Source organism: Pteropus medius, unplaced genomic scaffold (assembly GCF_902729225.1).
Source record: "Pteropus medius unplaced genomic scaffold, Ma_sr-lr_union100, whole genome shotgun sequence".
Lineage (NCBI taxonomy): Eukaryota > Metazoa > Chordata > Mammalia > Chiroptera > Pteropodidae > Pteropus > Pteropus medius.
Window position 1 is genome coordinate 21,131,527 of NW_024340692.1, and position 26,513 is coordinate 21,158,039.

The 26,513-nt window shown below is 36.3% G+C and overlaps 1 long non-coding RNA gene across 2 annotated transcripts in view; it reads right to left on the reverse strand.

The window, feature by feature from the left end:
• Positions 1-291: 291 nt before the first annotated feature.
• The window catches only part of LOC120586972 (uncharacterized), a 29,343-nt gene continuing 3,121 nt past the window's right edge, over positions 292-26,513 (reverse strand). For both annotated transcript variants that reach the window (XR_005648852.1, XR_005648843.1), the window contains exons 2-3: positions 3,725-3,848; positions 292-3,174 (exon numbers count right to left, since the gene is read on the reverse strand). This is a non-coding gene — a long non-coding RNA (uncharacterized LOC120586972). The remainder of the gene's footprint in view (positions 3,175-3,724; positions 3,849-26,513) is intronic.

Here is a 26,513-nt window from a genome sequence, read left to right on the forward strand (position 1 = left end):
AGACTTGAGTATTTGGGAAATATTTCTTAAAAATGAGTAAATGAACCTTTCACAGAAAAACAGCTGGCTGTCTTTGTTGCTAATGATAAAATTCAAGCTTGCAAGTAAAAATTAAAAATTTAGAAAACATATCCACCTGTAAGTTTTGTAGCTTCCTAATATTAAAGGATTTTTATAGATTGCTGGTAATATTAACAGTGTGATTTTTTTAATATTATATAATGAGATATGTCAACATTTGGAAGATATGCATAATTCAGTGAACCAGTATTTCCCAATGACCAATGCATTATGTTAGAAAATCACACATGAGTAAAAAGATCCTTTCAAAACGAAAGACAGACCAGTGAATTTTTAATTTAACAAAATATGAAAAGTTCATTGAAATGGTTTCAGATTCCACTTTGGAACTAACCTTTAAGAAACTACAATTTGGCTAGTTTTGATACGGTATTAACAAGAATATTGACAATTATCTGTAAAAGATATTAAAATACTCCTCCCTCTTCCAACTACTTATCTGTACGAGGCCAGATTTTCTTCATATACTTCTACTAAAACAACATATCTATAGCAGATTGAATGCAGAAGCAGATATAGGAAACCAGCTGTCTTTTATTATGCCAGACATTAAAAGATTTGTAAAAATGTAAAACACCACCTCCACTCTTCTCATTAATATGTATGCATATGCATTTGTTTTAAAAAAATACTTTTTTAAATGATAATTTTTTAAAAGCCCAATTAAAATCTTAACTTTCATACAGATTTAAAAATGAACACAGGTTAAATATCTTACTCTATTTATTAATCAATAAGGGAACTGGACAGATATTACAAAAGTTCAAAAAGTAAGTTAAACTCAAATTTATATGGAGTAAGGTATGTTGAAAAGTATTGTACATAGAGGCAAAATGAAAATTTCCAATCTAACCTTTAACAGACAGGACATAATGTACATGTCTATCTGTCATCTATAATTACAGAGTTGTAAAATAGCTCAAAGAAAAGGGAAGCTTAGAGTTTGGTAACCTAGAAGGGATGTCTTTTACACAAGGCATAGTTTTACATTGAAATAAATTTTTCTCAACAAATCAGTTTTCATTCTAGTTGTTTCAACAAGAAATTGGTTTGTTATTTTTATTTTTAAATAACATAATAAACCAATATTTCAAAATGTGCTCAGTTTACATTCCTAATATGGTAAATATAAATATATCCCATTTCAAAAAACACTCCTTGGGGGCCTCAATAATTTTTAAGAGTATAAAGGGATCCTATAATCAAAAATTTTAAGAACAACTGTGGTAAGGACTCAAGAGATTAATTAATCCCCATGCCTGCTTTCTCACTAGGATTAGGAATTCCTCAAAGGTCAACCAATCCTGCATCTGGTCTAACTTCTTTCAGAGCAGACTAGTCACGTTTTCTTCTTTCTATTCCTCTCCTATTACCTGGGTACTGTGACAAGTAAGTCATCTGGACCACTTAAGACTAACCAAATTCATCATGCCTTGTACTTCTGCAAAGGCTAAAATATATATCACTCTGGTCATCTCTCTTTTAACTCAACTTCTCCCTAACTCTCTCTATCCTAATCCCTTTCATTGTCTCTAAGATCCATAACAAATGGATTTTTCTTTTTCCTTAACCTTATCATTAAATTTTATTTTTTCTATGTTGAAATCTGGCCCTCCCCTGGAAGTGCTGCTTCCCTGGCTGGCAGCTTTGTTGGGTAGTAGCTGACCATCTACATGCCTTAGAGTCAGGAGGCAGAATAGGCATCTTCTTGCTCCCTACTATTCCTTTTTGATCATTACTTAATTCTTTCATGCACAAAAACAGGTCATTTGAAGCTGATATTAACAACCTTCTACTCTCATTGCCATTAATCACCTACTCCTCATTTGTTCAAAGGTACTGAATATTTAGGCATGTGTTGACAGTCTTTCTCCCTAATCTGTTATCATTCTGGATGAAAGACACCATTTCTGGACCCTTTGGATTTTAATGACCTCCACCCATTTCTATGATCATATCCTAAAACATATCATTACCAGGAATTACTTCCCCTTACCCAAATCTCACACTTCCTGATCAGTCACATATTCTTCTAGGTCTCTCAACCTGTTTTTCTCATTATATCAGTTCTTTAGTCTCTTCATAATCTTTACTCCTTTGTTTTTTCAACTGTCATCTCCATATCATCTTCAGTCATCATGACCACAAGGCAAATTTCTTCAGTCACTCTCTTGCCAAAGTCTTAATTTTCATTGTTCTTCTTTTATTTCCCATGCCCAGTAGACTCCTAATTTTACACATCTGTAACTGATTGCCTTTTCTGCTCCCTCTCACAGGGTTCTGAGTGCTACACATGAAGCCTGGTGTCACTGCAAATGCATGTTCTCTAATTTCATGCAATCTTCAAAGATGCTTTTATACATTTTCTGAATCAAATCTGTTTAACTTTTTCCACACTCCCTTAAACCTTCTTCTTTACTACTCATTTGTCCTGTATATCTGTAATGCATTTACCTACTCCCTTCATACACATATGATATCATGTGAGGACTTTAAATTTTCTGCCTCTCCTACCCACAAGTGCATCTACGTGTATCTTTGCTTCCTCTTCTCTGCTCATAGTGAAAGAGTCAGAAAGTATCATTTCTAAGGCTACCCTCTATCCCTGCAAGAAGGATCAAGCAGGAACTATGCCATTGCTTGAAGGATGTAGCCAAATTTCAGTGATCCCACAGGGAAGGACTCAGGGAATGAATATCCTGTTCTCACTTATCTTCTGGCCTTTTCTCTTGCTGGTGTTTCCCATTGACTGAACCTGATTGGAAGCCAGAGGGTAAAGGATCCCATTGATGTAAGCCATAAAGTTTCAATCTCCCAGGACACAGGGCAGAGGGGAGAAGGAGGAGAATAGATCTAGAGGCCAAAAGAAAATATACAACACATCTTCCTTTTTCAGAGCCAGGCACTGAGAAGGATCTTCCAGTATTTTGCACTTTGGTGAGATTCGATCCCAGCAGCATGCCCAGAGTTCCCACTAATTAATGTGTAGGGGGCAGGAGGGCGGAGAAGATTGAACTAGGACTCTTCTTCCATATTGTTCTGTACATCAGGTCCTCTGGCTGGAAAAGAGTTCAGTATTTCATCACAGTGTCCCTAAAAAGAAGGACAATGCTCGCTTTCACAGCTTGTTCAAATAGTACCCTGTGGTGGACATTCTGTGGCTATGTCACACATCCCTTTTCCTTAAACCATTTTCAGTATATGGAGACACCTCTACTCCTCTGCATGAAGTGGTACCCCAGAGGATATTACTCATGCTTCAGAAAGCTCAAGTAGCAATTAAATCAAAGATTACTTAAGGGGCCCTTTTTGAAACCACCTGCTCCCACCACCTATAATGGAGAGCTGAACTGAATGCATAATGGATGAGCTCAGAGAAGGATAAGATGACAGCATTTGCCACTTCTTTCTGTGTAGACAACTTAACTTCTCCTAGCTCTTTCTTGCTCCAGATCATATTTAATCAGCCCCAACTATCACACCAAGAGATTGCTTTTGATATTAGGCATATACACTCCTCTGAGTCATAAAAATTAATCTGTATTCGGTCACTGTAAGAAATTAAACCAGAAGGTTTCCCAAGGTCTGAGCCTTGTCACAAATAAATAGGTGCAAGCTATGTTAATGCTGTTCTTAAACTTACTATAATATGATGGGGAAGATGCATACTTGCTTTTCTGATTTAGATTTGAGGTTAGATTGTGTAGCTTTGTGCCAGACTTGGCCACATCTGGACTGCGAGCGAATCACCCTCACTGAGATCAGACCTGAAAATGAGAAAGCAAGTCACCCAGTTAAAATGAGCTAAGCCTTACAAAAGACTTCATGTGTGCTTCTGTTTATATAGGCAAATTACTTACCCCAATGGCTCCTAGGCCACTGCACTTGCTGAGTCTCTGCCTGCTATTTTTGAGCTATAATTTATCATAACTAGAGCTTTATTAAAAATGTACTCTCTACTCTTCAGAGAACAAATAGGAAAATCTGGTTTTTGAAGATATCAGACAGAACCACTTAATTTTGAAGTTGGCAGTGCTGGCTGTGAACACTGTTCCAGGATGGATCTCTTCTGTGGAAGCAGTAGTTGTATATTTTTCAAAAGAAGCTTTTCTTTTCTCATTCACAAATAACAATAAAATATTAAAGATGGTATGAAAAACTTAAAACATTTTGAAAGAGAAAGAGCAAGCAAATCACATACCCTGACTGGCAACCACCGCAGGGAGCTTCTTTGGTAATAGGGAAGAGAAAGGGGTGAGGACCAGGGCTCTCTGATCATTGCATCTGTCTCACAGCTGGCTGCCCCATGCTGGGTGACTACACTGTCTGCTCCCTGGCTGTAAAGGGGAAAGGAACAGATGGAGCGTCTTTGAGGTGGTTGTCCACATTTGGCCAGGACCTCTTATGGAACTCAAGGACAACTAGTTCAAAAGTGAGGAAGTCAGCCAACTAGCCAGTTAGCTGCTTTCTCTTCATGAGAGGGAAGAGATGGCTTGAAATTAGAAAGACTTGGGTATGAATTGCAGTTCAAACACATACCCACTATGTGATCTTGTAAAATTACTTATCTCCTCTGAAATTCACTTTCTCTTCTATAAAATAGGGATAATATTCACTACCCACCTGGAGAGATTGACTGCAATTATTAATATAAAGCACCTGGCCTAGAGTAGATATTTATCATAATCACAGTAGCAAGCACTTACAAAGCACAGTTGCTGTGCTAGGCTCTCTTCCAACCCTTCACTCATTTAATCCTAAAATGGCCGTATGACTTAAGTACTATTTTTCACTCATTTAATCCTAAAATGGCCGTATGACTTAAGTACTATTTTTATCTCCATTTAACAGATAAACTGTGGCACAGCAAGGTTAAGTAACTTGTCCTAAACACACACACCTGCTCATGAGACACAGAGTCAGGATTCAAACCCAGGCAGTCTGGTCTTGGCTCTTGATCTCTAGACCTGTGCTCTTCCACTTCATAAAAGTCTTATGTAGATTAATGGTAATTTCCGTACCCATAATTAACAGTGTAATTTTTCTTCCCACAGAAATGGAAAGGAGTTTTATTACTGCTATTTTTGGTTAGCCATGGCTCCCATGAATTTGAGACAGTATCTTAGGCATCTGGATTTCTTTTTTTGCAGTAAGGGGCCTTTCATTTCACTGTCTAAGAAATCCAACACACTTCAGATAGTTTAAACTATTTAGTTTAAATACATCATGTTCCCATGGAAATCAGCTGATTTTGTACAATAGACAAACAACTAGCTGTTTAGGTGTTTTCAAATTTTCATCAGGTTGTCAGGGAATTATGGAGACATTCTAAGGCTGGAGAATCACAGACTACAAAAATGCAATCCGTTGATAAACTTAGACATCAGTTGCCACTTAGCAACATCTACGGAGCAAAAATAAGTCACTGTCACCTTTGTAGGAGAAAACAAAAGAACACGATGTTAAATCAAGATCTTGGCTTGTCTTGATTGGCATATTAGTTTTGTTCTACATTAATTGTTGTTTTTTAAATGTGAATATGGCAGTCATCAATAAACATTTATGAGTGATTGAATGAATGAACCGAAAGCTGCATGGTAAATTAATTTTGTAAATAAATCAAACTTTAAACTTATAAGGAAATTCACTATCTTGTAAAATGATTTTGTGAAACAAAGGCTGCTTCTGTGATAGAAATATTCTGGTTAATATACATATTCAATACATTCAAATTTTGGTATAAGTTTTCTTAAAATAATTATAGATTATATATATATATATTCAGCAACAATAACAGAGGGCATAATCTTGAGCCCTTGAAGGGCGTTGAGGTTTGAGAATGTGGTTTCCATGGGTGCCACATTTGGTTTTGCAGTAGCTACCTGTGAGTTGTTGGCAGTAATTTAACTGTAATCAGACACCATCTGTGATTGCCTTTCTTTTTTACATCAAAACCTCACTGAATAGAAATACCCCCCTTCCTCCCATCAGCACTTCTCTCTCTGCTTCCTCCCACCCCACCAATCTCTCCCAATAGACTTCATGATCTGTCTCTAATCAGCTTATTTCTACCCCGAGACAAACAGGTAACAACTTAATGGCAAGTTGAGTTTTCCAAGTGTTTAGGTGTAAACCTTCAATTATATGTCAGTAGAGATATGAGTATGAGCTAAAGCAGAAAAATCTTAAATTCCTGAGCTAGGTTTGTCAACAGGTCAGCCTGATAACAATTTTATGTTTCTCATTACAGATGGTGTTGTAAACATCAGACCAGCTCTGAAATCATACCAGTAAAATGGCATTTGAGAAAGCATGAAGGCAATTTCTCCCCACAAATACTTCAGTTTTCAGAAGATCCTGTTTTTATCTAATATGATGATTCAGGTATGATATGTATTTGTAGTATCTTATTTCCATAAAGAGAAAAAGGAGATGAGATGGCGTTTGGACTTTATCAGAATGGCTATAGAGTAGGAGAAATTGGAATTGGGCTACTGGACTTGAAACTAATTTTAAGTTTAAGAATATATGCATTTGACATTTAATCCTTAAGAAGATGTTTTTAAATTCTTCTCTGTGAAAAATACAATTTATTTTCTGTAATGGTTAATCAGCACACTTTTCCTGTTCAGCTCAGGTATAACAGCACATCTGTGTAAAGGGAAAAGATATCACTGGGTGTTGAGTGGTGATTCCATTGCCCTTCTGGTGGTAATGTAGCCGATGTACGGGTTACTACATTTAGTTTACTTCATTTTCCAGGCATGGGCTGAAAAATAGGACAGAATTCATTCCAAACATAGAATAAAATATATAGGAAGAATTGAGAGGTTTTGAGCACTCGTCAGTATAATGGAACAGAGCAAAGAAAAATCGAAGGCTTATGTGAAGTGTTCAGCCTGCTTGGTTGTGGGTGGAACCTGCAGGAAGACCAAGTGCGCCAGTCGTGACAGAGAAGGCAATCTTCCAGGGGAGGGAGGCGGTGGAGAATGGGCTTGGGTTAGTGTGAATGAGGTAAAAATGGGACAAAGAACAGGAAATCATCAGCAGGCATGTGGAAATATAGAAATGTGGTGAGCGTATAGATTTGGGGATCATCTGCATTAAATTGTCAGTTGATGCCTTAGTAAATGAGGTTTGTTTGGTAATATTCTTCATCTTATTCTATTTAACACCTTATTAGGTTTTTTTTTTTTTAAAAAAAAATAGATTAATTTAGTTTTGGGGGAAAAAGCAAAAGAATGTACATTCCAATTCAAGATAGATTGAACATACATGTTCACCCCTATACCCCTCATTTAGAAGTTCCACTGAAGTGATACTAAAAGAAATTTCTAGAAGAATGAGAAGTGGTTGGAAACATGTAAACAGTTAAACAGAGTAGAAACACCGCAACCCGGAATGTGCAACGGAGGAAGCTCCCACCTGCCTGGAGAAGCTAAAGGCTTGAAGTCACAGGACTGACAAGAAAGAAGGGGTGAGCAGAAGATGTAAAACAGGGGACGGCTGCATGAGATCAGTGCCTGGCAGCCCTGCTTGCTCCCTGACCCTGGCAGAGCTGCAGGCAGCCTGGACATTGCCTCCAGGATCCTCCTCTAAAGATAGTAAATAAACCAGGACAAGCCATCATTTCTTTTGAGAGTTTTGACCCCTTAGCAGATGTTCCTCTTTCTGGCATTTGGGTCCCCCTGAACCCTGTCAGGGAGGTCTGTGCCCACTTACCATAAAGCTAGTTCTTCAACCTCCCCTGCCCTTACACACACAAGTCTTCCAGACAGACCCAGGCAAGGAGAGTTCTATTGATGAAACAAATCTTCCTACTGAACAGAGGAAGAAACATACACCTTCATTATTAATATGTATCCTTCAGGGAGGATCAAACACATGAGGAAAACAAATAACATGAAAGAAGAAAACCAAAATTATCAGAGAAAATAGACATAATTCAGAACGCAGAAGAGCATTTTTACAAAATCCCTTAGTACCCTCAAAAAAATTTGAGAAAATTGTGTATCTGTAAAGTAAAATCAAATTGCTTTGAAACAGGAACACAGAACAAGTAAGGGTGTTCAGAAATTAAGTATAATAGTTGTAAGATAAATCAGAGGAAGTCTACAAAACAGAGAGCAAAAAGACAATGAGAAGATAAAAAAGTAAGAGACATAGAGGCCTAATTTAAGAAGTCCATTTTCTAACCCATGGAGGTTCAAGAACAGTAGATCTTAATAAAAAGAAGGGGTAAAAATGCTTTTAAAATTTAATAGAAAAAGCTCCAGAAATAAAGATAGACACAAGTATTCAAACTGAAAATGCATACTGAAGTGCAAATGGGATAAATGGGGAAAAAAATTCTACTTAGAGACATCCTCATGGAATATCAGAACACAAAGATTAAAGAAACATTCTTAAGCTTCTAGAAAGAATAAACTTGGACTTCAAAGGAATGAAAATTAGACTGGCAGAATACTTCTTATCATCACCTGTGGCTGTTAGACGACAATGAGGAAAAAGCTTTCAAAGTACTGAAGAAAGACAATTTTCAACCGAGATATCTTTTTTAAAAACTGATGTATAATACCTGTGGTGAGAGATGAACATATCTTAAGTGTATAGCCTGATGAGTTTGTGTGTTACCACCATCCAGACCAAGATATAGTCTGTTTCCATCACCCCAGGAAGTTCCCTCATGCCCCTTTCCAGTTAATACACATCACATACACTCCTCCCTCAAATAATCGGTATTTGGCTTCTGTCACCATAGATTTGTATTCTCTGTTCCTGGACCCTATGTAAATTTAATTATACAGTATGTACTTTTCAGGTCTAGCTTCTTTTGATCAATATAATTGTTTTAATATTCATCCTGATTGTCGGTGTAGTAGTAGTTTATTCATTTCTATTGCTGAGAAATATTCCATTACATTATTGTAGTACAGTTTGTTTATCCATTCTCCTTTTGGTGGGAATTGGGTTGTTTCTAGTTTGAGGCTATTATGAATATAGCTGCTACAAATATTCTTACATAAGTTTTTGTGATTTGTTGACCATTTCTTTTGGATATATAGACAGGATTTGAATTGGTTTGGTCATAGGTAGGTTTGTGTCTAAATTTGTTAGAAACTTCTATATAGTATTTTATCAGCAAATATTCTGAAGTTTTAGATGCTCTGCATCTTCTCCAATACTTGGTGTTATAAATCTTTTCAATTCAGGCCATTTTGATCAATGTGCAGTGATAGCTCGCTGTGAGTTTAATTTTATTTTCCCTGATGAGCAACTTCTCACACACTTCTTAGCCATTTGGTTATCTTTTTTTTAAAGTTCTTAATCAAGTGTTGGCCCATTATTAGAAATTGGGTTGTTTGTTTCTTCTTATTGATTTTTAGAACTTCTTTATAAATTCTGGATCCTGGCTTTTTTCAAATGCGTGTATTGCAAATATTTTCTCCTAGTCTGTAGATTGCCTTTTCACGTCTTTATTTAACCTAGAATATTATACTTGGTCAAACTGTCCGGTGAGTATGAGAGCAAAAATAAAGACACCTTTTAGGTGTTCATGTATCAGGATCCTTTCTTAGGAAGTTATTTCGGGGTCTCCTCTAAAAAGACAAAGGTAAAAATCAAGAAAGAAGAACATGTAAAAAATCAAGAAAGAGGAACATGTCTAAGAAACAGTAGACCCCAAGAAGAAAGTGAAGAGATGAGGATAAAAGCTATACAATAGACTTACACTCCTGATTGGAGCAGGAGAATACAGAGTTCAGGGAAAGACATCTCTAGGGAAAAGGTCAACTCCATGAGCTGGGCAGCATGATTGGTAGTCTAGGTAAGCCTGAGGATATGGTGAAGGTGCATCATTCTTCTCTCAACAAAATAAAAGAAAGAAATTACTTCAGGAAAATCAAAAAACTTATGTCAGAAATTATGGTTCCGATATGGAATAAAAACGTGTTACTTCTTTTCTGATATGGCACGTCACAATTTTAAGTGCTTAACTAATTTGGCATAAGAACAGAGAATCTGTTTGACTGGAATGATTAGGATATAAATATTTTCCTTTAGTTAGCTAAGGGGTTATGCTATTGGACCTTTTAGAGAAAAAAATATTCTAGCATATTACTTCGCTCTGCAACCACTGACATTTACTTACTTATGATAATGTAAATCTATAGATTTTTGACTTTTAGAATCAACCTGTTTAGACGAAGAATGGAAGACCTATTTATGTTTGAAACACCAAATGGAAACATTAAAAATCCTGATGTAAAAAATACAAGTACAACTGTAAAAGAATAGGGCACCAATATTATCATGTTAAATGTAAAGGAGTTAAGACACTAACTGGGTTGATGGAGCACAAGTAGGACATAGTATTGGAACATATTATGAGCTCCATGAGGGCAGGGATTTTTTGTTTTGTTTTGTTTTGGTAGGGAGGTCTCTTTATTGCTATATTGCTGGCAACTAAATGTTTAGTATATAATTTTCCCTTAGTACAAATTTATTGAGTGAAGCACATATTCAAAGTTACAAATGTAATATTTAGAGCAAAATATATGTTGCCTCATACTTGATTTCCACATCTTATTCCACATAGCAAGAAAGCCAGCTTTGTGGTTCTTGACCTAAGCCTAACCTCTGAAAAAAAATTTTCACATGTCTCTCAGTTTTAATCTCTGAAGTCTACTATCACATTTTGTCTTAGGTTCTCACACACAGCCCAGTTCAATTCAGTCACCGAGGCTGGTTGGTGAGGCGATTTGGGGCAGATGCTCCACGTCTTAGTTTTCATTGAGCTCAATGGAAGGACCCACAAGCTAGAAATGTGACCAGTGGCCGGCATCTGTACCTAGAATAGGGCTTGCTGCATATTCAGGATGCAATATACACTTCTGAGGCACTAATGCTGAAAGGGCCAATATGATTGAATAAAACAAACAGGAATCGGCATCAGTTGAAACCATGTCTTTGAGTTGTTAAATTCGTAAATGCAGATCTCTTTGACAAATGGTGTTGGGAAAATTGGACAGATACATGCAAAAAAAAAAAAAAAAGTGAAACTGGACCACCTTCCACCATATGTAAGGAAGAAACTCAGAAATGGATTAATGACTTAAATGTAAGACCCAAAACCATAAAACACCTAGAAAACAGGCAGTAAACTCTCTGATATTGCTATTAGTAATTTTTTTTTTTCTGACATGTCTTCTCTGGCAAGGGAAACAAAAGAAATATAAACAAATGGGACTATATCAAACTAAAAAGGTTTTGCACAGCAAAGGAAACCATCAACAAAAAGACAACCTACTGAATAGGAGAATCTATTTGCCTATGATACATCTGATAAGGGGTTAATATCTAAAATTTATAAAGAACTCATACAACTCAATAACAACAAAAACCAAACAATCGAATTTTATGAAGAGCAAAAAACCTGAATAGGTATTTCTCCAAAAAGGAAATACAGATGGCCAATAGATGTATGAAAAGATGCTCAAGATTACTAATCATCAAAAAATGAGATATCACCGCACACCTCTCAGAATGGCTATCATCAATAAATCAAGAAAAAATAAGTATTGGTGGAACTGCAAATTGGTAAAGCCACTATGAAAAACAGTCTGGAGGTTCTTCAAAAAATTAAAAATAGAACTACCTTTTGACCCAGCAATTGCACTTCCGGGTATTTATCCAAAGCAAATCAAAACGGTAATTTGTAAAGATCTATGCACTCCTATATTCACTGCAGTACTATTCACAATAGCCAAGATATGGAAACAATCTAAGTGCCTATCAATAGAAGATTGGATAAAGAAGTTATAGTACATATGTACAATGGAATATTACTCAGTCATAAAAAATGAAATCTTGGCATTTGCAATGACATGGGTGGACCTGAAGGGTATTATATTGAGTGAAATAAGTCAGACAGAGAAAGACAAATACCGTATGATTTCACTTATATGTGGAATCTAAGAAATGAAAAGAACAAACTAAATGAAAACAGACTCAAAGATATGGAGAACAAACTGTGATTGCCAGAAGGGAGGAAGTTGGGAGACAGAGGGAAGGGATGAAGAAGTCCGAATTAGTAGTTACAAAACAGTCACAAGGATGTAGAATACAGCATGGGGAATATAGTCAATATTATTATAATGGCTGTGTGTAGTGCCAGATGGGTGCTAGAGTAATTGAGGGGATTACTTCATAAATCATATAAATGCATAACCATTGTCCTGTATACTTGAAACTAACATAAAATTTAAAAAATTAGTGTCTTAGCTCAGGCTGCCATAACAAAATACCATAGATTGGGTGGTTTAAATAGCAGAAACATATGTCTCACAGTTCTGGGGACTAGGAAGCTCAAGATGAGCATTGGCATGATTGGTTTCTGATGAGACTCTACTTCCGGTTTGCAAATTGCCACTTTCTCACTGTGTCCTCACAGGGTGAAGAAAGACAGCTTTAGTCTCTTCTTCTTCATATTAGGGCACTAATCCCATCATGGGGATTCTATTCTTGTGACCTCATACAAACCTAATTACCTCTTAAATGGCCCACTTCCAAATGCCATTACACCGGAGGTTAGAACTTCAACATGACTTTTGGGAAGACCCAAATATTCAGTCCATTAACACCTAGCAAATTTCAATTTAATTATGCTCATCTTTTCTATATTAACTTGAGAAAAAGAAGCTTGTTGCACTGATCAATTTGCAGCTTTAAGGACTAGGTGCATATAGGCAAAACACTGAAAGTGTCAGAGGAGAAACGGAATGTATAAGCAGGAAATCTCTAATTATAATTTCCCCTCATTTGCAAAAAAAGGAAATAGGAGAATAAGGAGACTTGAAGACTTGTTTGAGATCTGGATGCTAACTAACAAGGTTAGAATGAATAGATCAAAATCCACTCAAATTCCAGGCAAGTGCTTTTTCTGCAGTGTAACACCTCTTTCGTTCTTGTCAGTATTCAGCCATGGATGGCCAATTTGTAAAAAATCATGACTTTTGCCATCTCATCTAGAAAGACTTGAAAATTTACTTTAAGAATCTTAAAGAAAGGCTGAAATGGTGAACATCAGTGAGATTGTAAAGATCATAATGAAGTGGGGTAAGGGATAAAAACGTTGCTGATGGAAGACACAATCCTATGAAGAGTAACAGGAGTGAGAGATATTATGTTGATATTATGAATGCATCTATGTGTTAAAAATCATTTTTAAGTCGAGGAGTCATTTGATAACATGCTAATACTTTAAAAACGTCTGGTTGAATTTAGTAAACAATCCATTTCATCACATTAAGAATTTATCCATTTCACCAAGTTCATTATATTTTTTATTAAACCTGTTTGAGTGAACCAAAAAAAGAAAAAGTCCATATAAGAAACAAAAGAAAAGGTTATATGTTGGGTATGCTTGCACGTGTCACAGACTCTGGAAGGATCTGCAAGAAAGGTAACAAAGCTTTCCTGTAGGACAGGTAGGGAGTGGGATCACGAGGGAGAAGGCTGGGGAGACCTGCATTTCAAGTCTTATTTGCATCTTTTAAATTTTGAACCTTGTGCATAAATTACGTATTCAAAACTTTTAAACATAAAATTTAAATTTAAAATTAAAAAATAAACCCAGTTAAGTTTTTGAAAATTAAATTTAGGGAACACAGTAAGCTGTCTTGCTGGTGCCAGGAGTAAGATGTCCTGAAACATCTTGGCAAAATTTCTAGTCTTTTGTCAGAGCCGTTCAGGAGAGCCATGGCTTCTGCCTCCACGGGAGCTGTGCTGCTTTGCTTTTTTATTTACTATAGCTGTGACGAGGTGGTATGCAGAGCCCCAGAAGGGAAGGCTACACCTTAGTCACTGGCAAAGTGCTGACTCGAGAAGTTTTGTTCTCAGTCATGTTTTTTCAATAAAAATTGGCTTCAGGCTTCACTATTTTTTCCCCCTACGTCCATACAAATGTCTAAATTGCATTCACATTTCCAACTACAAAGTTAACATGACCAGCAAAAAGGGAAACTGTCTGTTTCCCGAGACTTGCCTTTACTATGGATTTTTCAAGCATGAAGCTTTTAATAAGCCCTCTGCATGCAGTATTTCATTTCCTTCAGACGAGACACTACCTCACGGCCTCCACACGCCCTCCCCTTGGCTCACAGCAGCTGCCTGCCTGTGTAACCTGCCCAGGGTGGTGTCCAGCTTCCCCCCATGGCACCCGGTTTGTTTTTAAACAGGTATAGTAACTAAAAAATTTTAAAGTGGCACGTGTAGCTACTTTTCTCTAATACAACAAAGTTGCATGCTTAAGCAATCCTGGAGAGTAGCTGAATATCTGAGCAAAGGGCACCGATGTTACAAGGGACTACAGATATGAAGAATACTGGTGGAGAGAATTTTGAAGCTTTGAGACTTGGCACTCCTGGAATATCAAATATTTTCTTTTCTCTTTCTCGTTTTATTTTTTTGGACCCCCCCAAAACAACAAATATCGTGTTTTTTTTTTTTTCTTGGAACAAATATGGAATTTAGAGATAAACCAATAACCCTTTTGGACATCAGCTTTTTATTAAGCGTCGGGTGGAGTAGGGTGAGCATTTCCAAAGACAACTTGCCAAAAATTGGTGGTAAATCAGCATCTTACAATCTACCATGAGGGTTTAAAAAGGCAAGACCTTAAATGATACTGCTGGGGATTACAGACTTTGCTATAATTCCACACTGGGGCACATCCATGTCGGAGCGAGCCTTTTATTTATTCCTCCAGTCATATCTTTCCTCTTGATGGGCTGAAACTGGGCTGTGTGCTGCCTGAATTACATCTAGAAGCCCGACGCTGTCAAATGCACCATCCATGGAACATGGTCAAAAGCTGTCATTTATATTCCTACCGATAACGTTTCCCACTGTTTTGAAAGGCGGGTGGAGGATGAAGAGAATTTGAAAGCCATGGAGCAGGTGGGCCCCCTGTTTGGGGAGCAGTGAAGAGAATTCAGGGATGGTAGACTTAGTGCATGCACCTTTATGTGTCTTTTTGGCCCTTGCCAAAATATCAAGTTTGGCGTCCACTTGGGTGAGGTCTGATTTGGGTTCTTTAAAATAAGTAACAAAATGGAAAGTTTAAGACACAAAGACTTAGCAGAGACTTCGTGATTCTCCAAAGGATTTCCTGCTTCTCTTTAATGGTTTAGCTCTCTGCTCACAAGATTCTTTCCTTTGTTACTATTATTTCCGTTTATTTTTGATGTCTAATATGTGTACTAACCACCTTCTTTTTAGGTTTTTGCAACAAACTAATGTCTGTCTCAACATTAGGATGGATGAGGACAGGAACTTTATGTCTGATTTGTTTACGTCCCTTTTGAGGTGGGGAGTGTGGAGGGCGGAATTGGTTGGCAGTGTTGTCAAATGCATATTGACTCTTTTTAATGTGGCTTCCCTGGGCAAGTTCCCTCTCTTTTCTTCAGCAGCAACATTAAACAGTAACAAAACGTCAATATGAACAGAGAAATTTCTCCCCAGGAATTTGCAAGCATCATGGGTTCTGTTTATTGTAACAGTGTGACATTTATCTTTCTGAGAAAGGTACATGTAGATCTCCCTGTGCCTTTACTTCACTAAAAGAGATAACAGTTATAATTTACTAATTCCATTTGTTTCCCAAAAGAGGAAAAAAATCACTAATTTTACAGCAAGTACCCCATATTTCATGTTATATAATGTCATTGACTATAAGAACCACCATTATTTTATAGATTACTAAGAAAGAAAAATGCTATCAATTCAATTTACATAATGTTTTTCTCTCAGTTAGAGTTTTTATTTCCTTATTGAAAGCTATCTTAGAGTTATTTAGACATGGATTGTTATGATATAACACTCTTCTGCATTCCTTAAAAGTGAAAACATAAGCAAATTAAATTGGTTAAGACATTCCTAAAACTTCTTTACATTCAGATGCTGTCTCTTCTGAAAACTTTTCAACTCAAAGCAGAAGATACTGTGATTTTCCACATACTGTTGTTCTCTGTGGTGTCAGGATTGTTGGTGATGTCATATTTCTTTAAAACCATCCTCCATTCTCTCTATAAATTCCTTCCAAACCACTGATACCACCCTGCTACTTTGGATTCATGAGCACATCATGGCAACCATATCCCAACTTCCACCTGGCCAACAGGGATTGGGAGTTGCCTCCCCATGTCAGAGATATAAAATGTGAAGAGAAATATGTCTCAGAACTGACATCTTGCCTTATAAATTGGGATTTGTCAAAGGTCTCCCAAAGTGCTATGATACTTTGGAATGAGCATGTAATGATCTTTTATATTTATATTTATATGCCATGATACCCCAATCCAGCTGTAACATTCATTCATTCATTTATCCATCTTTCTATCCATCCACCCATCTGTTCATGTACCCAGTCTATAGCACATTTATTGAAAGCCTACTCTGTCCTAGGCATAATGCTAGGTACTGACAGTACAAAGATAGTTGATACAGGGTCCTGGCCTTTATGAAACTTGCAACAAAATTGAAAAGTAGACTTAAACCCAATAGTTACAATATGATATGATCAGTGAAACAATAGAGATATGTAATAGGTACTCATTACAAAGAAAGTAACAAACACCTTTGCTTGGGAGGGCCGAATAGAAAGAAGACCTAGACCTGCTGTTGAAATGGGGCAAGGACATTCCTGGTGGAGGAAATATCTTGCCTTCTTTAAAAGCAAGCGTGATACACTCCTATGTCTGTACTCAGGTGGAGAGTATTGCTTAAGTAAAACTGCTGCGATCCATCTCTGACTGTGCTCTTGGGTTGTTTACAGTTTTTTTTTTTTTTTTTTTTTTTTTTTTGCTTGTTCTCATTTTTGTGGACCTCTCAAGATTGGAGAACTGTAGCCTTAAACAGGAGGCATCTGTGACTTCAGTAGCAGACCAGTAGAAATTGGAGAGGAAGCTAGAAACATGTGGACCAGAGCCAGTGGTGCTAACCCAGGTGAGTAGCTGGCCCCAAAAGAAGCTAACCCATAATGCACATGAAAATAAACCAAGGGTGTGGTGAACTTGGGGCTGACACTCAAGAGATGATCATAACATTTCCTGGCAGACACAAACACATTGTTATGACTAGCCGGCCAGCAGCATTGTCTTTGCAGTGAGATCCAGTCAATAATTGCAAGGGAAAAACAGGCCCTTCCTTTGAGGCAGGGGAGGAGTCATTCCACAGCTATAGAGATTTCAACATGGGAAAACTGGAACATGTTCAGGGTAGAAGCTAATCTTGGGAAATTCCAGGAGAATTTGAAAGAAATGTTGTTTAATGGGCCCCTTGAAGTCAATATCTCACTCCAAGCACATAAACTTCATGCTGTAAGACTAATTCCAGACACTTTCTTCTGCACTCCACTGCTTCTTCCAGAGGATAGGAGACCTCTAAGAGACAACCAGACCTACTGAGGATCGGGCCATATAACTCCTTGGGTAACTTACTGGAAGAAGGCCTTTATCACTCACAGCTAGTGGAGAGTGAACCTCACAATTTTCATAGGGAATTGAGATTTCTGGGTGATAAATAACTGCTGATATTTATCCAGCTAAGTGGTAGTGCTGATGGTGGTGATGCTGCTGCTGCTGGCAGCGGTGGTGCTGGTGGTGCTGGTGGTGATGGTGGTGGTGATGGCCTTTAGTATGAATCCAAGCTTTCTGAGCCCAGATTCCTTAAGAGGCACATTGATACCTGATAGGAAGGGATATTCCTTTTCCCTTGGACTTAGCCTCTGCCCAAAGGAAAACAGAATTTCTGCCCAATCTTCTTTCTCCCAGTCGGAGGAACATAGAAGGAAATATCAGTGGTCACAACTCAACTTTTACCAAAGAGAAGGATTTTTTTCTCTTTGTCTGAACTTAACTTTCATTGGATCACAGTTTACTAGTGGGTGGGGTCATTGCCTAGAGAGCAGAAGAGCATCAGTAACTAATGTCGTCTTCCACTTCTGATGGCAGTTTTCTCAGGGCAAGCCCCTTACACTTAATTTTCTTTCTTGCATTCTTCTCTGGGGCTTTCTGTTCTCAAAAGTAGTACTGGCTGGGCAAGGCTCTTGACCCAACTTATAAAGGCAGGCTGGACAAGAGTCTCTCCCCCATAGAAGGAAGCTAAGCCCTTACTCTTTGCTCACTTTCATCTCACATGACAGCCTCCTATCAGTTTGACAGCCCATGTAGTAAGGGCTGGATAACCTCAGCAGCTAAACAATAGGCAGTGATGATCACTACATGATGTTTTTACTTCTTTCTTGTTTCCTTGTCACTGGCATTGGTGGGTGTGTTTTGAATTGGCTTTCCAATGGGGTGAAAGCTAGTGGGTGTTAATATAGGCTGAGACTTGCTTAAGCCTCTTGGCCTTAGCCATGCTACAAAGCCTTTTCTAGGGTAGCCTCGATTAGTGAGTATTTTCTAAGATATTTGTTTTTTTTTTTCTTCTGTGTTCTGTGTTTAATACATGTGGCATAAAACCTAAAGGATAGAAGAGGTGAGAAATAGACTTTGAGTCCTAAAACCCAAACTCAACCTTGAACCCCAAACAACAGCACCATTCATGATCAATGGTAGGTTCTCAGTAAACGTTCGATTTTACAAAGAAATTCAGGTGCCTGTGTATCATTGCTATGTTTTTTCATCTACAGAGCCCATTCATTTTCACATTTTCCAATCAATTAGTCCAAGGATCTCTTTCACCTTGCCCTAGCAACTAAGAGTTTTTGCATATGCTAATTCAGTTTCCATGTGAGGCAGTGACATTTCTAAACCAAACCATAAACTACTGTGAGTTATTTTCATTCTCTAGAATTCAAGATAAAGAGTTTATCCTTTGCCTTTTGACTGCAATTGTTTGTTTGGAAGAACGGTTTCTAGAGTAATGTCTCTTGAAAATAAAATTAAAACAATTAGAAAGTTTTGCACACTGAAGAGGAGCAGACAATGAAGAGTTGAAAGGAAGCAATGAGTCACACTGCAGTTTGGAAAACAGTTCCTAAAACACACTTGTAAAATGCCAACTAAAGAGACATTCAACTAAAGCAGGGCTCCCCAACTCCTGGGCCACGGACTGGTACCAGTCCATGGCCCATTAGGAACTGGACAATACAGTAGGAGGTTAGCGGCAGTTGAGTGAGCAAAGCTTCATCTGTATTTGCAGCCCCCAGCGCTAGCATCACTGCCTCAGGCCTAATTCAGATCACCAGGCATTAGATTCTCATAGGAGCACCGGTCACTGGTGGCAAAAAGGTCGGGGACCCCTGATAAAGGATAACAGTTTCATCTGGTCAGAATTTTGGCACTACGTGAAATTATTTTCTATGATTAGTTCTTCTCACATTAAAGAAGTGTCCCTTATATTCAAAATTATATCAAAAATAAGAGCATTTTTAAAAGTAAAAGAAAACAGAAGTATTTTGTTCTGTAGCAATATCTTCTTAAGACTGTCAGAAGGTTTCTTTAAAATAATAACTTGAGTTAAAGTTGTAGAGTTAGATAGATTTCATCTAGTGATTTGAGTTGTCTTCATAATATCAAGTTGCTGGACAAAATGTATATTTCTAAAAAATTGTGAGCACTTGAAGTCTACCACTAAAAAGCAATCACTTTTATTATGAAATCTAGGTAATAATAAATAACTGATTCAATTCAATTTTGTACTTTTGACTTGTTGTTGTTGCTTATGAATACAAATTTAATTAAGAGAAAAGAGGTCAGGCCTGTGAAATCACCTCTGAACATATAAGTGGTTAATCTACTGTGTAGTTTTGGATAAGTCAGTTAAATTTGCTAGGCCTTAGTTTCCTCATTTGTAACATTATGGGAGTGAGCTAGAAGGCCCTATTGGTGGTCCATCTTTGTTTTATTTCTCTTTCCTTACCTTCCTTTCACCACTTACTTTACTTGGAAAAATAATTCTGTATTTTATAATGCTGAGTTGGAACCACTGTATTTCTTCCATTTACTCAGATATTTATTTCCATCTTTCCTTTTTTATTGCCTATTATTTGTGGTAACAACAAAATGTATTGGAAATGTTTCATGTGTATGAAATAACTTCACCTGGAGCCTTGTTTCTCTCTAATCTACCATGTGACTTTTAACAAGGAATCTGTGCTTTAGCATTATGTATGGACTGTTAACATTTGTACTACATGGTGAGTGGAAAGAAGGAGCTATGTACCATGGAAAACCCTATTGCTTTTATCCGATGATGTTATGCCAACAAGAAAACATTATAAAACTGAGTTTTCAGAGGTATGCCCATCTGAACATACATTATTTGAAATGTCATTTCCATGTTTATAGTTACTGTTGAAATGCCTTCTTAACAATATGTAGTTCTAGTATGCACATTGTGTTAGCGCCCTCTGAAGGATTCTCCAGTGATCCTCACCTCCTCCATTAAGTAGGGTTGACCAGTTGTTAAGCAATATGATATTTGTAGAAATGATGGTGTGTGACTTCTGGGGGTAGATAATAAAAGACATGTGGCTTCCACTTTCTGCTCTCTGGAATTATTCACTCGAGAGGAAGTCAGCCACCATGTCCTGAAAACACTCCAACAGCTTTATGAAAAAGCACATGTGGGAAGGAACTAAGGCCTCTTGGCAACAGCCAGCACCGACTTCTCAGTGACTGAGTGAGCCATCTTAGAATCAGATCCTCCAACTCCAGTTAATCTTTCAGATGACTGCTGTCTCAATCACCATATCACAGAAGCCTGACTAGACACACCTTGATCCAGAACTACCCAGCACTCAGCTAAGCCACCCTAGAATTCCTGATCCTGAAACTGTGTGAAATAAATGCTTATAGTGGGAGGGTAAAATACAAGTCAAAAAAATATATATAGTGGGTGTTAATTTTTTTGGCCACTTACTCATATGTGAAAAATGAAGTAATGTTTTTTATTTTTCTGTAACTCAACTTAATCTCTATTTTAAACTTTATTATGTCTGATTATGGGGAAAAAATAACCTTAATCTATTCTGGGATAATTCAGTAACTTCAGATTCCAATTCAGTTAATTTGGTATTTTTTCCTTACTTTCCCATCTGCCTGGGAGTGGCACCTGTCCTAGTGTCATGATATCAGGAGTTTTATCCCTGGCCTTTGTAATAATCCTCAGTGGAAAACATAGGTGCCTATAGGCATATTACCAATAAGAGATATAAAGTTGGACTTTTCAATATTCTTTCTAGGTCAAATGCTTTTCACTGTTTTATCAGCTCTAATATTTCATTAAAATCCAAGGGAGTTGTATGGCACACAGAACAAACCAATAAAGTTTCACTTAAAATTCTATTGCTTCTTATGGAGTTAGAAGGCCAGTGTTAATTAAAATGTGTGGACTGCTTTGAAAGTCCTTTCCTTTGCTATGTGTACTGGACTATTCATGAAAGTTTATTAATACCCCAAAGCTATTCTGAAAGGGCAGAAAGTAAAAGAAGCTACTTCAATATTAGTTGATTCTTTAAAGTGAATGATCATTTGGGGAGCTTTATGTTGGACGCCAAAAGCTGCCTTTTATATTTTTAAACAATTTTATTTAAAAAAAATTTTTTTACTTGCAATTCCCTGGAATAAATTTCGTTGTTTTCCCCTTCAGTCAGGTAGAAATGAATGTGTTGGATAAATGACTAATAAAATAGATTAGTGACAGAAATGTGGATTATTAGCATACAAAACTGGAGTTGCTATGTAGTGAATCACATACTTAGGTAGATACAGTACAAGACTCTTAAAAATAAATTACCTATGACAGTCAATCAGGACAAATGCTGCAACATGCCACGTCCCTTCACATGGTATACACTCAGACATGAACAAAATGACCCTTACATTACATCTCACTTGAAGACTTTCCTTTTGTTTCTTAGCCTTTGTTTCAGTACTAGAATTTAAGTGACTTTCATCATGTTCTCCGTGTTCAGTGATATCTCCAAGTTTAGGCCATTTCACCAAAGGAACAGCCAGAGACAAGTTTCTGCTGCACAGCTCCCCTTCTGTTTTGAACATGGCAGAAATGATTCATTGCATACCTTTTGGTATGTGAAAGCAAGTCATAAAGGAATATCACAACATAATACAAACAGTGATGATTGATAGAACAGTAATATTGTCATGAAATAATAATTAAATCAAAGAAAACAAAGACCAGTATTATAGTAAGCGCTATAACCAAGACCTTAAAATGAGATAGTTCTTGTTGTTGTTCATACATGAAATCGGTTTGAAAAACAAACTTGAATTCTAATGTTTGAGGCAAGGTGAAAGGCAAGAAATATAAGGACAGCAACTGTAATTACTGTAGTAACAAGTGACACACTGAATTGAGGGAACCATCAATTATCTTGCCCCTTCGAATTTCCACTGCAGCATTAGGCACTCTCAGTGAAATGTATTCTTGGAGAGACAGGAGATTCTATTTAAAGCTAAGAAATTCTGATCTGTGAACAAGGACATTCCATTTCCACAAATAATTTTCTCTGTGATATTTCAGAAACTTGGAAATATTATCCTGCTGTGAAAATATTTTTATTCTTTAATGACTATATAGATATTATTTGGAGACATGTGGACTCGCTCTAGTACAGGGTCTGTGATGGACTCTCTAATCAGAGAGGACTTTTCTTTTATCTTATAAACCATAGAATTAAAGTGACATTTTTCTAATATAGAAAGATACTCTGTAAATTCTATAACTTTCATCATCAGTATCAAAGGTATTCATTGAGTGGCATTAAGTATTTGTCACCATACAAATCCTATAGTCAACCAACAATATATACTAACTGTAAAACACAGACTGGTAGGTTGTTAAAACCATATACTTGTGTGTATGTGTGAAAATAAAGGTAAAAAGCCTAAACGAAGTATTACCAAGTTAAAAATCAACAGCACATAAAGAAGCTATTACATCACAGATATAACTGAGTTTATCCTAGGAATGCCAAGAGTGGTATCATATCAGAAAAATTATAAATATAATTCACCACATTAATTAAAGAAGAAAAGCCATATACTGATTCCTTAGAAGCAGAAAAATCATTTGATAAAATATACCTATCCAGGTTAAAAATATATTAGCAGTCTAGGAACATAAGAAAACATTTTTATCCTGATAAAAATTATTTTAAAATACTTAGAGAAAACTTCATTTTTAATAGAGAAATATTGGAAGTACTCCCTTTAAAATTAAGACCTAGACAAGGATGCTTACTGTCATTGCATGCTTTTGACATTTATTGAGGGTCCTTGTTAAGTTCCATAAGACAAGAAGAAAAAATTAAAGGCATAAAGATTAGGGAGGGAGTAATAAAATGCTCATTATTTGCAGATTGATGATTTAATTATTACAATAATATAAGAGTAAACCAAAATGGGTATATATAAGATCAACATACAAACATTAATTGCATTTTTAAGTATCAGCTATATATTGTTATTTTTAAAACTATATGATATTTAAAACAGCAATGAAAAAAAATAGGATCCTTGGAAATAACTCTAATAAAATCATCAAGAACCTGTTTGGAGAAATTATAAAACTTTATGGAAAGACATTAAAGAAGAGAAGACTTAGACTATGAAATTTCTCAGATATGCACATAGAAAGATCCAATATTATAAAGATTTTAATTCTTCCCAATCTGATCTATAGATTCAATGCATTCCAGTAAAAAACAAAAACAAACAAAACAACCTCCGAAATTCTATTAACTTTTAGAGACACTTGAAAAGTTTCTAAAATGTGTATCAAAGAACAAAAAGCCAAAAATAGGTAAAAAGTTAGGGAATTTGCCCCACCCCACATCAATACTTATTATAAAGCTTTACTAATTATGAGTGTGTGGTATTAGTATAGCCTCTGTTGCAAACAGAAGAGAAAATCTAGAAATAGACACACATTTATCAATATTTGATATATTCAGAGATACTATTTGACCGTGTTGCTGAGACAGTTATCTATGTGGGAAAGAATAAAATTGTGTCCTGACCTCATACCGTATACAAGATCATTTTCAGATGGATTAAAGACTTATATGTGAAGGGTAAACTTTAAAGCATTTGAAGAAAATACAGGAGGACATCTTTTTGACTTTGGAATAAGGAGAAAATTGATGAATATGAGTATATTAAAATAAAGAACTTTTGTATTTCAAACAGTACAATAAAAAATGAAAATACTAACAAAAAATGGGGTGAGTATATATTTGCAGTGAATATAACCAATATATATATATAAGGATCTACACATTTTTTTAAAAAAGAAAAACAACTAAGTAGAAAAATGGGTAAATGACACGGACAGTTATTTCCTAGAAGAAGAAATCTGAATGGCTTTATTAGTAACCAGGAAAATGCAAACTAATGACACGATAAAGTGCTATTTTCTATCTGCTAAATTGGCAAAAAGTAAGAAGTCTGAAATACCAAGTATTGGCAAGAATATAGATATACATATACTTTATATACTGCTGATGGAAATGTAAGTTAGTAAGAATCCTTTGCAAAACAATTTGATATTATCTTGTAAAATAAATGTTTATGTGACCTGAAATCTAGCAATTACACTCCTAGGTCTATCGCTCAGAGAAACACTTGCATGTGTGCACCACGTAAAAGAGTGCTCATAGCAGCAAACTGGGAACATCCCAAGTGCGCATCTACAGGATGGAATCAAGTCATATCCACACAATGGAATATTATGCAACGAGATGGATGAATCTTAAAAATTTAACAGTGAGTGAAAAAAACCAAGTTTTAGAAAACTCTGTGTGTGTGTGTGTGTGTGTGTGTGTATAATTCATTTTTGTAAAACCACAAAACACAAAACTAAACAATATATAGTTTAGAGGAAAATATTTACAGATATATGATAAAACTTTGTATGAAGCAAAGGAATAATACACACAAAATTCAAGATCGTGTTTATCTTTATGAGATAGACAATGGTCTATGACAGCAGAGAAGAATATTGGTAAATGCAATGATCATGGAAAAATTATGATCATTAGTGAGATGGAAAATTTAGAGGAGTTTATTTTATAACTGTTTCCATGTGTCAAAAATGAAACAGTAGTAAAATTTAAAGGTCATACCTACACCAAAAAAAAAAAAAGACATGTGGAATAATAACCTTCATATATTTCTGATCATATTTTTTTCGATTATAAAAATAAAGATATTCAGCACTAAAAAGAAATACTGTATCAAGTAATGAAAGGACATGGAAGAATCTTAAATTCATATGACTAAGTGAAAGAAGTGAATCTGAAAAGGCTACATACTGTATGATTCCAACTACAAGATATTCTGGAAAAGGCAAAACTATGGAAACAGTGAAGAGGTCAGTGGTTGCTAGGGGCTGGGGGGAAAGAAGAATGAATAGGCAGAGCACCAGAGGCTTTTTAGGATAGTGAAACTATTCTGTGACTATATATAGTTATATACACACGTATATTCCGAAATTGTAATGGTGGATACATGTCATTATACACTTGTTCAAACCCATAGAATGTATGATACAAAGAGTAAACCCTAATGTAAACTGTGGACTTTGGTTAATAATGCTGTGTCAGTGTAGATTCATTGGTCGGAACAAATGGACCACTCTGGTGAGAGTTGTTGATAATGGGGAAGCTATGTGTGTGTTTGGGGGGGGTGTAAACAAACTCTGTACTTTCTGCTCTATTTTGTTGTGTAGCCTTTTCACATTCACTTCTTTCACTTAGTCATATGTTGTGAACCTCTGAAAAATAAAGTCTCGTAAAAAGTAAAAAAAAAATATATATATATATGTATAGATAGATAGATAGATAGAGATAGATAGATAGGTAGATTGATTTCTGAAGGAACAAAAGGGGGCACTATGAAGATGTTCTTCGACATCTCACAGCAGAATTGAGTACCACAGACCATGTAGCAATATCCACACAGATTTTTGAGAAAGAAAAGTTTGGCCCAGTCAAGTTGCCACTCAACTTTAAAGACAAAAGGCATTCTCAAATATGAAAGAAATCTGAAAAGAGCACCACGAGCCTTTCTTGGGAAAGGAAAAAGCTACTTGATGCCAAAATCCAGCCAACTAGAGCTGAAGTAAAGCGCTCAGCTATTGAGAAGTCATTGTAAATAGCATTAGATCCATCTTAATATAAAGCTAAAAATAATAACTAAGTGGACTGTGGTCACAAAACAGAAAGCAACAGTTATAAATTCTGATTAAGGAAAACATTGAAAATAAAAAACAACAAAACAACAAATAGTAGGAGTGAGGAGAGGATAGCAGCACTGCTGCTCCACCTCTTTCCCAACAAGGCATCTAGTGATACTGTCAACAGCTGAATGAGCTGCACGCACGCACACACGCACACATGCATGCAC